General features: G+C 36.7%; 1 non-coding gene across 1 annotated transcript; it reads left to right on the forward strand.

Annotated features, from left to right (window-relative positions):
- The first annotated feature begins 3,066 nt into the window (after nt 1-3,066).
- LOC136128633 (U6atac minor spliceosomal RNA) lies at nt 3,067-3,189 on the forward strand. The gene has a single exon (XR_010656223.1). It is a non-coding gene; the product is annotated as a U6atac minor spliceosomal RNA (small nuclear RNA).
- Nucleotides 3,190-12,819: the final 9,630 nt, after the last annotated feature.

The following is a 12,819-nucleotide window of genomic DNA, read 5'->3' on the forward strand; positions in this document are numbered from 1 at the left end:
ACCAGTGTCAAGACTGAACTCTGGTTACAACTAGTTTTCTGTACACTGACTCATCTTTTCCTCTAGCCGTAATTCCTTCCTGGAGAGCCTCAAATCCTTACCCTGGGCTTCTCTCTCTCACTGCCCTGTGGACTTTGTTCTGTCAACTGGCTTCTGGTTCACCTGCTTGCAGATGATTTCAAGATGCCACACCCAGTCTAACCCATATAAGCTGCCTAGGTTACTGCAGCCGCTTAAAATAACTTCACTTGAATCCCCAATTTCACTTCATAGCCAACAAAACCAAAACCAAACATATTCTCCTTCAAAACTGACTTCCTATTTTCAATTTCCCCATTCCTATTCCTACTATTATTATTCTCCAGAATTCTGAGTCCTAAATTTTAAGTCACCTTTAACACACCTGTGGCTCCCATTATCTAGTCAGTCTCTATATCCTATGTGTATTAGTCAGGGTTCTCCAGAGAAACAAAGATTTATTATATAAGAGATTGGCTCACACAATATGGGGGCCGGTGAGTCCAAAATCTGCAGAGTTCATTGATGTCCCAGTTAGTGTGTCAAGGCCAGAAAGCTGCTATAAAATCAGGAAGAACTAAGGTTCCAGTGTGAAGGCTGTCAGACAGAATTCTCTCTCATCTGGGGGAGGTGAGACTTTTGTTCTACTCAGGCCTTCAACAAACTGCATGAGGCCCAGTCATATTATAGAGGTTCAATCTGCTTTACTCAGTCTACAGATTCAAATTTTAATCTTATCAAAAAACACCCTCAGAGAAACACCCAGAATAATGTTTGACCAAATATCTCGGCACCCAGTGGCTCAGTCAAATTGACACAAAAAATGAACCATCACACTACGGTTTTACTTTGCAAAAGTTTCACACTCTTTATTCTCACTCTCACTACCATTATCTCAGTTCAGGTCCTTATGCTCTCCTACTGGTTTCCAGCAGAAGGATGTAAAACAGCCCCGTCCCATCCTTTAGTTCAGATATCACTGGGTACACTGTGGATACACTTATTATCAAAAATGTTGTTTTCATCATATTCTTGTTCTATTCCTTAATTCACAATGGCATCTTACTCTAAATAGATCCAATTCTTTTCCTTATAATGTATTGTTCTATATAATCCAGCCCTACCTGCCTCACTGACCTGTTTCTTCCATCAATCTCCTAAACCAGAACTGACATTATAAGTGGCCAATAGTAAAGTATGTTCTTCACTCATCAATGCCCTTTCTCTACTCAACATACTCTCCTTTTCTGGAAAGCACTGTGCATTCTTCTCTGCCTACCCCAATCCCATCTACCTGCTAAGATTTGTCTCCAGCTTCAACTCCTTTTGAAGTTTTCCTAATTCTACAAACCATATAAGTATCTTTTAATTTTCTAAACCTCATATGCATTTAAGCTAAACATGTTTAGCTTACTCTAAACTACTCTGTCTTGTACTCTGTTTTATTTCTGTTGTACATTCCTCTCTCCCTAGTCCCCAGTCTCACCCTACGGCCTCCAAATACATACCTTCTATTTATCTTGGGCTGAAAACCTTTGAATCTGTGATGTGTAAAGCAATGGATATACAGAGAGGTACTACTCTCAAGGACCTTACAGTTTCATGTGAGAGACAGATAATTATTCAAATAATTATGGAGCAATGTACTGCATGCTATAACAAAGGTACAAAACTCTAAGAGAATACAAGTAATTTAACAGAGGGAAAATCTAAACTGTAGAATCTAAATAGTAGAACAATGTGGTAGGGGATAAATTTAACAGGAGGAGGAGTGGAAAAGGCATTTCAAAAACTGAAAATAACCAATGAAAAGGAATAGAGACACTGAAAAATATATATATGTGTGTAATGAGACATTTACCAAAATGATAAACATACTGGTATAAAGGATCAGAACCCAGGCACAGAATGGCTGAAAAACAAAAGATTAAATTCAGCAGAAGAATAACTGAGTATTAGGTAGAGCCCCAGAAGCAAAAACATGTCTGTAATACTGATAATGCTAAGTCCACAATTTGAATGGGCCCAAGGAGAATCAGCACGGCTGGAGGATGGAGCCAACCACTTCTAACCGAGGCAGCTGGCAGTCCCTAAAGCACAGGTGAAATGCTGTTCATTCCTTATCCATGATCCTAAACAACAAAGATTTTCCATAACTAATTTGGCAATAAATCTAAGCTCATCTAGCAACAAAAACTGGCCTAGAAAGATATGAGGCTGTTTATTGTCTTCATCTCATTTAGCATTAATATCTATGAATTTCACTGCAGGAATATTAATTGTTTTTATTATGAGTAGTTGTCCCAGATCCCATTAAAGGTTACATAACATGTAACACTGAGTATGTGCTCCATACTACCTTTTTAAAATCTTATAAATTCTCAGTTCCAAAACATACCTGGTCCCTAGGGTTTTGGATAAGATTCTATGGACCTTAGATTTTGAGATTCCATAGAACCAGTCAGATACACAAAGGGATCTATCATCCGAAAAAGGTTTCAGAGTGCAAGAAAGATCCATTTAGAATGGTTTTGTTAAATGGAGGATAAGTTTTCAGTGCCATACACATTCTATTATTGAGCACTTCTGTTATCAGTGGCAAAATTTATTTTATTTATACTTAAATAATATTAGTTAAAAACAAAAATAAACTGCCAATCATGAACTCTTAGATCAACTTTTTCCCCCCCTTATAATGCCAAGAATACCAGAAAAAAACTTGTAAAACAACATTCTCTTTGCCTCCTATAACCTTAATAGATAGTTTCCTGGAATTGTCTATTCAAATAGAAAATTAATTTCCATGCACAGCTGGAAATACCACATTGGCAGGCAAGAAAAACATCAAAAACCAGTAGATTAAATAAAAAGTGGAAGAACTACAAAGACTCGACAGAATAGAACTTGCTCAGTAAGATGGTCATATGACAAAAGCTTTTCGTCTGTTTAATATATGAATACATCTTTTAAAGTGAAGTAGCAATAATCAAGGAAGCTCTGGATCCAGAAAAACAATTAGGGGATTATATCATTCAAGAAGTTTTTCTAGTGTTGTATGAAAGGAGAAAAGCTTACCAATCCTCTTGCCAGGGATGAAAGAGGTCCTTGGGCCTGTATAACACATGGTTAAGACATAGCCACCTACTCTGTGGCATCTAACCATGTTTTTTTTTTTTTTGTTGTTGTTGTTGTTTACTTTGGGATGATGGAAAAGTTCTGAAGATGAATATTGGTGATGGTTGCACAAAAATGTGAAGGTACTTAATGTCACTAAAGTGTATACTCAAAAAGGGTTAAAATGGTAAATTTTATGATATATATTTTACTATAATAGAAAAATAATTTCAGTAATATACAAAAAGCTCTTACCAATCAGTAACAAAAGATAACAATCTAAAAGAAAAATGGGCAAAGGGCACAAACAAATTTAGCATAGGGGAAGAAATTCTAGCATTTATGTGGAAAAAATGTTCAAAATCACTACAAGTCAAGAAAACAAGTAAAAATGACTACAGATTATCATGTTTAACTTTCAAATTAGCAGAGATTTTAAAGATTGAGAATTTAAAAAAGAAAAGAGGTACTTTTGTCTTCCCACTGACAAGATCAGGCTCTGGTTTTCGATCTCCCTCCATTGCCTTGGACCTACTGGGTATCCCTATTTGTACTGAAAACCGTCAAGAAAAAGCAGGCTCATGGTGCCATGTGGGGACTACTCCCTGATGCTGTAACTGACTCAGGAAATGACTTGTGTGGCCAATATTCAACTAATAACCAAACTAAACCAAATAATACACTTTGCACAAACACTTTAAAAACAAAAGAAGGAAAGACAGAAAACAGAACACTACCTTCAGGAACTGCCACACAGAAAGGCAAACAAGAAACAGCAACAACATGGGAAGAACAAAACTCCACAGGGCATCCAGCCAGTGGGACCCCTTGGTCCTGTTGCCTTGATTCTCAGATAGTCAGAGAAAAATTTAAAAAAAAAATTAAAAACCTCCATCAGCTCTTAGTGCAGAACCGACACTTTTAAATAGCAACAGGGAGAAAGTTCAATAAAAATAAATGTGTTACGAAAGCAAGATAGAGAAAAACATTCTACATGAACTTTTCACTGCACGACTTCCTAATGAGTGAAAGGTTGAGTTCAAGACACCAGGAACATTTCCAGATAAAGCATAATAGATTTCCAAAGTGGCATATTTTGTTATAAAACATGGAGCTACATCTCTATTATCTTTGGCAAACAATCCCAAAATATCTTGTACTTCAGTAAATCTGAAGGGATATCCCACAAGCAAAGTGAGGGATCAATTTCAGTGTTTGAATATTTATTCTCCATAGAGGAGAAGGTAAGTGCTGGCAAAATACCTGGCACAAAACAAGAGCTCAATAAATATTTGTGGAACTGAACTGAAACAAGTGGTAGAAGTTAGTAAAATTACCTGCATCTATTGATGAAATATATCAGGTTATTGTTCCAACTTTCCACCTGACTGAAGCTACGAAAAATAACTGGGCTTATCGATAGAGAGAGGTTCTGTTCTTTTCCACTTGGTATCACAAGTACCAACCAACCCACAGGCAAGGTGCTCAGAGGCTCAGTGAAGACTCATCTTCCCCAGAATCAATATCTTTGACCCAATTCCTTCTGAAAAAAATATAGAAATTTTAAAGTATGGGGCAGAGAATGTATAAGATGTATAGGTGATCAAAACAAAATTCTTAACAAGAGAGAGACTTGTTTGTTGATAGATAAGCTACCTCTAGGAGACCCACTCAAATCAACTGGGAGTCGGCCTCTTTCAATTTCCTCATCTGAAAAATGGGAGGACTCAATCAATAGGTTTCAAGCTTCTACAACTGCTACTCATACTGAAAAATACATTTCATATTAAGTGCAGTATGCATATTTATACATATATAGAAACATGCTTTTCTATATAAAAATATCAGTTTTGCAAATTAACCCTTAAATCTTACAATGTGGGTGCACTCTGGTATGCTGCAGTGTATTTTATTCTATGTCATTGTTTACCTGCAACCACTAAATTGATTTCATGGCACACTAATAGTTCATGACATGCAGTTTGGAAAACACTGGACTAGATGATTCCAACTCATTAAGTGAAAAATCATGATATAATCCCTACAACATCTTTGCCTTCCCTTCTTCTTCACAGTAAATACTCATGATCTTTTCCACTCAAACAGCTTTAAAAGTGATTTTCCCACGGTGCATGAATACTGCCAAACCCGACAGCAGAAGCAAGCCACAGGGATTCTGCAATAAAAAGTTAAACATCTACCAAAGGAACCCCCTTCTACTCATAACGAAGTACATTTGAATCTTTGTAAACCATCAGGCAACAGCTAAATCAGGCAAAAGTCAAAATGATACTCATGCAGTGGCAGCAAACCACATAAATCTTGATTTTAATTAAATAAAAGATATTTCAAAGTAGTTGCATTCTCCCTTCCAAACTATAGAATTTGTTTCCTGAAATAAGAATATTCTGACTTTCTAGAATAGCATCTATTGTCACTTTTGTAGATTTTCTTAATTGGCTGCCTTCTGCTGCAACACCCCCACCTCATCCCACCTCCTTTCCACCATCTTTAGTAATGCCCCAGACTAGTGGTGTGTAGGAATCTCTTGTGAAAAATGAGCTTGCTTTGAGTAAAACAATTCTTCTCGATCACAACTGGAGTTTTTTCAGTATATAGCTGGGGAAAGGCCTTGTTTACTTCTCATTATAGCTTAAAAACCACCTAAAATATCATCTCTGCAAAGGTATTACAGTCTTGACATGGAATCCTAACAGTGTCATTTGTGCTTGTCAATGATTTCATGCTTTATTCTAAACCTTCTCTTGGTTTCTAAGTCTAAAGGGTAAAGAAGAAATAAGTTTTCTTCATAATTTATAATAACATAAATTATATTTATATTATAATTTATAATAAATTATAAAATAAATATTTTAATCATTATAGTTTATAAAATAAAATGTAAAACCTCCAAGTTTTAAGTTTAAAAAGCATATCAGTTCATAGATATCAGACAAATACTAATGTCAAAAACTTAGGTCCATTGTAGTCCTATAATCAAAGCATTCTCTGTATTTTCCAAACTTGGCAAGACATATTTTTATTTTTAATTTTTGAACTACTAATTCTGGAGGGAAAACAAACACCATTGACTTCCTCTTCAGTCACTAGCTGCCTGTGCCATGTGTTTTTATCGCTTCCTGCCACAAGGAAATACATTTGGAACAAAGAAAGATATTCAAAAGAGAGTTCTCTAGGTTAATCTAAAATCATTCTTTCAGGAATTGAGAAAGAGTGTAAACATATTTCAGTAATGGCACAGGATGATAAAACTACTCAGAAAACCTTCACATTGCTTTATTACATGACTTCATCTAATGCTCAAAACAGCTCTGCAAAGATTATTTGATGAATAAACTGTTACGTTAGGTAACTTTTCTTCACCCACACAGCTAATAAAAAGCAGAGGCAGAATTTAAATCCATTCTGTTTCATACCTAACCTCATGGTGAACACTATATCACACTGTTCTCCCTATGACCCTTTTGATCAAATTGTAGGTTTTTGCTTTATCCTATTCGTCCAAACCATCACAGTTTTTTGCATATGTGTCGTGGGGAAAGTGATCAGTAGAGGCTGTAGATGATGATAAGAACATGAGGACTGATTTACCATTTTACAGCTAAGTTGTGTTCAACAGTGATTTATTGAGTCCTAGGTACCAGGTAGTACACTAAATACTGGGGATCCTAAACAAAGGTACAAATTATAGTTCATGCCCTAAGGAGTCCGTAAGAAATTTAGTAAAAGCTGTCCTAGTCTGCTTAAGCTGTTATAACAAAATACCATAGACTGAGTGTTTTAAACAATATAAATTCATTTCTCACAGTCCCAGATAAAGGTGCTGGCAGATTTGGTGTCTGATGAGGGCCCTCTTCCTGGTTTGCAGATGTGCCTTCTAGCTGTGTGCTCACATGGCCTTTCTTGAGTATATGCACATGGAGAGAGAAATCTCTCTCTCCCTCTTCCTCTTCTTATAGGGGACTAATGCCATCATGAGGGTTTATCCTTTATGATGTAATGTAAACCTAATTATCTCCAAAGCCCACCCCCCTCTAAATATCATCACACTGGGGACTAGAGTTTCAGTATATAAGTTTTCAACATATGAACTTCAATATATGAATGGGCTTCAACATATAAATTTCAGCCCATAACAGGAACCGAACAGGAAAACAAATAATCCCAATTACTTTGATACATGTAATTCCAAAAACATTATCACTTAATTGCATTTAACAAATATTTATTGATAGTGAAAGGAAAGTAAATTTTTGACAGTGGATAAAAATCTATGAGACAGATAATATTCTCTACATTATACAAATGAAGAAACAGGCTCAGAGATGATAATTTCTCCAAGATCAAAAGTGAGGAAGTGAAGGATTTACACATGAATCTACCTAGCTTCAAAACCCAGCCGCTTTCCATTGGAGCAGGGGAGCTGTAACCAAGGACAACAACCTCCCTCACTGGCTCTCCTAGGGTGTGCACAGCATGGCCTTCCCTGGCAAGAATGAGAGTAGCCTCAGAAGCCAGGTACAAACACACACAGCACATATAATCCCTCTTTATCAGAGGTGACTAAAGCTTGAATGCTGGTACAATAAAAGCAGGTCAGGGAACTGATTAAGAGCACATATCCGGGACCAGCTGTCCCACCTGGGAAAAGAGAACATTCCACCCAGGATGATAGTAGATCCACCAATTTCATGGCCAAACATACTATGACTATAATTCTCAAAAAATATTTCATAATGCCGAGTAACAGGAGAATAAAAATGCATACATATTTGAAATATTACATCAATATAAAAAAAGTATTTTAATGCAGAAGCAAATCAACCTAGGATTTGCTAGGTGACACAGATCCATTTATCCTTCTTCAGCTCTGAGAAAGTTAGTGTTATTCAGTGAATACCAAGGCATAGCAAAATTTTAAGGGTATACATCTGCTCTGGCACTGTGCAAAGTAGGTACTTAATAAATGTGCTGTGCATAAATGGATGGAGGAATGGCTAGATGCAGAAAAGAATGAATTAGTATTCATATTACTTGATCATTTTTGGAATATATAATTAAATAATTTATTTTACTTAGGGATTTAAAATGATTTCTTCACCTTCCAATTAAATATCTATTCTAAGCCTAATTTGTATGATAGCCAAAGGGTCTAATTTTTCCTTTCCAGAAACAAAACAATTACATGCTACTATTTTACTTGGAATTTTTTTAATTTGAGGTTCAAATTACTATATTTAAAAGGAATTTGGGGAAAGACAAATTACTGAGAAGAAAAACATGTGTGTATATATATACATATATATAGTATGATAATATAAGAGATTTTAAAAACTAGGTAATTTTGCTTATTAGTCGTGCAAACTGGGAAAGATAAAAGAACAAGAGGAAAGCAAAGATCTTTATTTCAATGTACTACTTAACAGCCATTTCACTGATAATATAGAAAGTTTTACAGAACAATGACTCTACTCCATTTTACTTTCTGGTTATTATCTGTCACTTGTTTCATAACCTTATTTTGTGAAAGTTTTACCTTGCAATATTAGGGGTCTTTTTATAATCCAGCTTGTATAATTCTGGGGAAGGACAAGCCATACACATATACGTGTGTGTGTCTATGTCTGTCTCTGTCTCTGTCTTTCTCACTCTCTAAATTATATATATTGTATATATATAATTTAGAAATGGGACAATTCATATGCTAGTTAAACATTTATTTACAAGTTAAACTCCTTTATGTATTTCATATTTATTCACAAAATATCTCATGCTCATATAGATGTGAGAAAATCACCGCTTTGGAAAATTCACTTTAATTAACGTGGCTTTAGGTTTTTCAGCACTTGGTTTGCACCTTAGTGATGTGTGTGAAAGAGTGGCCAGGAGAACTCAGATATGACTAAGTGTCATAATGTCAGGTGGTCCTGGCTGATCTCCTCAACACACAGTGTTAGCAGGAATCCTTGGGTGGTCACAGTTGTGTACCTGTGCTCTGAGCCTCTCTGAGGACTACCAGGCCTTAGCACACCCCACAAGGCGTTGCAAATCCCCGAGAATTTTGGCTCAGTAGGTTCAAGTAGGACCTGGGAACTTGTGTTTTAATAACTCCAGGTGCTTCTTATCAGACAAGCCTAAAAAACACGATATCATCTATGGGAAGGAGCACACTGAGGGAGAAGGCTGGAAATGTGGTTCACCCTGGACACGAGGAATAGCTCATGAGTATTGGCAGTTTTGTAGACCATGGCAAGCCATGGAAGATTTGTGGGAAAGGAAATAACCAGATTTGTGCTTTGTAGGAGTCACTAGGCAACATTGTACAACTAGGCTAAATGGAGGAGAGACTAAAAAGAGACTAGTTGGAAGACTACTATAATAGCTGTAAGCAAGAAGTAATAAGTGCTAAAAGTTGGCAACAAAAATGGAAGACAGAGTCAATCAAGATTGAAGCCAATTTGATATGGAGGGGAACAGAGTAAGAGTATCAAAAATGGCACCACGGTTTTAAGCACAGGTGGCCAAGAAGATATCTGTTATGGTCACAGAAAGAAAGAAGGTTAAAAGGATTTAGACCAGGTAAAGTATGAGCAAACGAATTAATAAATGAGTGGTCAAAAGAAAGATCATTTTCTGGGAGAGGAAATAGGGGTTTTATCCCAGTTCTACCATCTCCTTGCTAGTGAGCGCTAGACACGTCACTTCAGTGCTCTGAACTTCAGTACCCTCATTTATAAATCATGCTAGTAAAAGAGGACTGCTGTGAAGATTAAATGATATTATATGTAACATTTGATCCATAGTAAGCACTTAATAGACAATTTCATTTTTGCCTGCTTTTATTTTCCCTGACTTTTACTTTCAATGACTTAAAACCATTCCAGATACACAGTAGGCATTCAATATACACTTGTTGAATGAATGTATTACTACTGCTATTAGCAATTCTATTGAAGACTGAGAAAAGATCATGGGATTTGCCCATTAGACAGTAATTCGTGCACTTAGAGACTGCATAAATGCCTCGGGGTTTTGAACACTTGGGATAAGTCAAAGCCAGTCCAAGTGTTTTGGTGAGGACATTCTAAATCAAGTAGCACTGTAGAGTACAAGTTTTTTTTTTTTTTCGGGTTTTATTGGTTTGTATTTTATTATGCATGTTAAAGAAATAAAGGCTTCCAGCTAGAAAATTAAAAATCTGCTTTATTAACATTAATAGTTTTAAAAATCTTATACTTTATTTAGAGTTTTTACAGTATATTATCTCATTCAATCTTCAGCCCCTTGAGTTAAGGAATTCAGTTACTACTATCCCATTTCTATTTCAAAGATGCACACACTGAGATTCAGAGAAGCTGAGTGACCTTTAGGGCATGAGTGTCAGAGTCATGAATTTAACTGAGGTCTTTTGACCACAAGTTTGCAGAGTTTCCCATCTACATTCATCAAGCCCATTCATGTTATCCCAAATGAGCTCTCTTCTGTGCTTTCTCCCACCCTAAGTGTTCCCTCCTACAATTTGGAAGTGAAGGGTAGAGCAGAATCTTGAGGGCTTTGGGAAGTTTTAAGAGTACTGCTCCTTCCTCAAAACCCAACCAGCACCAGAGAACACTCATCCTCCAGCTAGCCCAGTGCCAGTGGCAGACATCAATGCCAGTAGCTCACCTATTCCCTGTTAGCTTCCACATAAAAATCTGCCATTCTCTTGGGAAATATCAGGATGGGCTTCTTGGAAAGCTTTCCGGTAAAGAAGGTACAAGCCTTAACTTCTGATCTCAACCAATTGGTTAAACAGAAAAATTCATCTTCATATTGTATTACTGTAACCTTGTACCACTGCCCATGGTGTTGGGCTGCTTGAATTCACATCATGACTTTACCTCTAACTAGATGCACAACCTTGGACATGTTATTTATGTCTCTGAGGCCAGTTTCTCATCTTTAAAATGGGGATTTTAGAAAATAGTACCTACTCCATAAGGTTTCTGCTATGATTAAACAAGATACCACATATACAGCATGTGGCACACTTAGAACTTGAAATATAATGAACACTCAATACACAGTCGTTGCTATTCAGCAGTGCATGATATCTCAGTCTTACAGAGAAAGCAGCCCAGGACCAGAACGATCAAGGTACTTTGTACACAGTGACCAAACATCACTTTGTAACAGTAACCATGCTTTCATTATGGAGAAAAATACACCTAAGATAATCACTGAATTTTTCATTGCCTGCAAGTGTCACATTCACTCCACTAATTTTGAATTATTCATTTGTAAATTAATGTACACTTAGAGTTCATAAATTGGAATAATGGGGGAGAAGACTAGACGCATAGTTGAGATTCAACAACCTTAAATAAGAAACTGAGGCAGTTTAGAAACACACAGAAAAAAAGGCTTTTTTAAAACGTACAAATATGTATTCTCACATATCCTTGTAACAATTAATATCTAAATGAGATTAATTTGTCTCCTTTCAAAACAGAAGAACTAAGAGTTTAGTTTTCATAACTATTAGACAATATTTCCTTTTTTAGAAACTATATGCCATCTCCTAAAGCGTAAGAATTTTATATTTATTTACTTTCTCCTACTCTTTTGTACTTCCCTGATGTTTCCTTTAATAGTAGTTCTCAACACTGGTTGCATATTATAATCACTTTGGAGGTTTAATAAATACCCATGCCTAGGCCCCAGAGAAGTCCAATTAAGTAAGAATCACTGAGGTTGGGGGTCCCATTTCAGGTTTGCTTTTGTTTGTTAAGCTCTACAGATGATTTTAAGGCAGAGTCCAAATTGAGAATCACTAGCTTACTCAATGTCTTTCAAACAACCGAGTGATGGACATCTTTGCCTTGATTGCTATCTATAAATGAAGCTTTTTTTTTACTTCAAATCGTAAAACTACTTACTCTGAAAGCCAGTCTTGACTTTGAATACAAGTTAGTCTGATTTCCCTTGATTCTAATCAAACACTTCTGTGAGATTCCCAATTCCATCAATTTTCCTTAGAAAGTTAGGTGAGATAAGTCATGTAAAAAGACCACATTACACCTCAATTATAGTACTAGAAAAATAATAGGACATACAGGATACAGATTAGAGCTCTGCAGTGTTTTGTTAAGAATGTAGGTATGGGGGCTTCCCTGGTGGCGCAGTGGTTGAGAGTCCGCCTGCCGATGCAGGGGACACGGGTTCGTGTCCCGGTCCGGGAAGATCCCACATGCCGCGGAGCGGCTGGGCCCGTGAGCCATGGCCGCTGGGCCTGGATGTCCGGAGCCTGTGCTTCACAACGGGAGAGGCCACAACAGTGAGAGGCCCGCGTACAGCAAAAAAAAAAAAAAACCCACAGCAGAAAGGTGAAGCAAGGCAACAAAGTCATTCACTATTTGGGGTGGGACAGAGCAGGGAGCTGGCATATAAAAAGAAAGAGGAAAGGCATAATTTTATTTGCTCAAAAGCGAGCAAAATTGCGACAGAGACAAAGCTGGAAACTGTGATAGAACCTGGAAATGATGGTCTTTCTCATCAGTGTGGAAAGACCTATATACATCAGAGTTTACAGAGACATTCACAAAAGGATAGTTCAAGTTCCAGTTGAGAAAAAATTACAGATTTATGTGTAATAATTCTAAAAGAACACTAGATCCTTTACTATGC

This window comes from Phocoena phocoena, chromosome 9, assembly GCF_963924675.1.
Source record: "Phocoena phocoena chromosome 9, mPhoPho1.1, whole genome shotgun sequence".
NCBI lineage: Eukaryota > Metazoa > Chordata > Mammalia > Artiodactyla > Phocoenidae > Phocoena > Phocoena phocoena.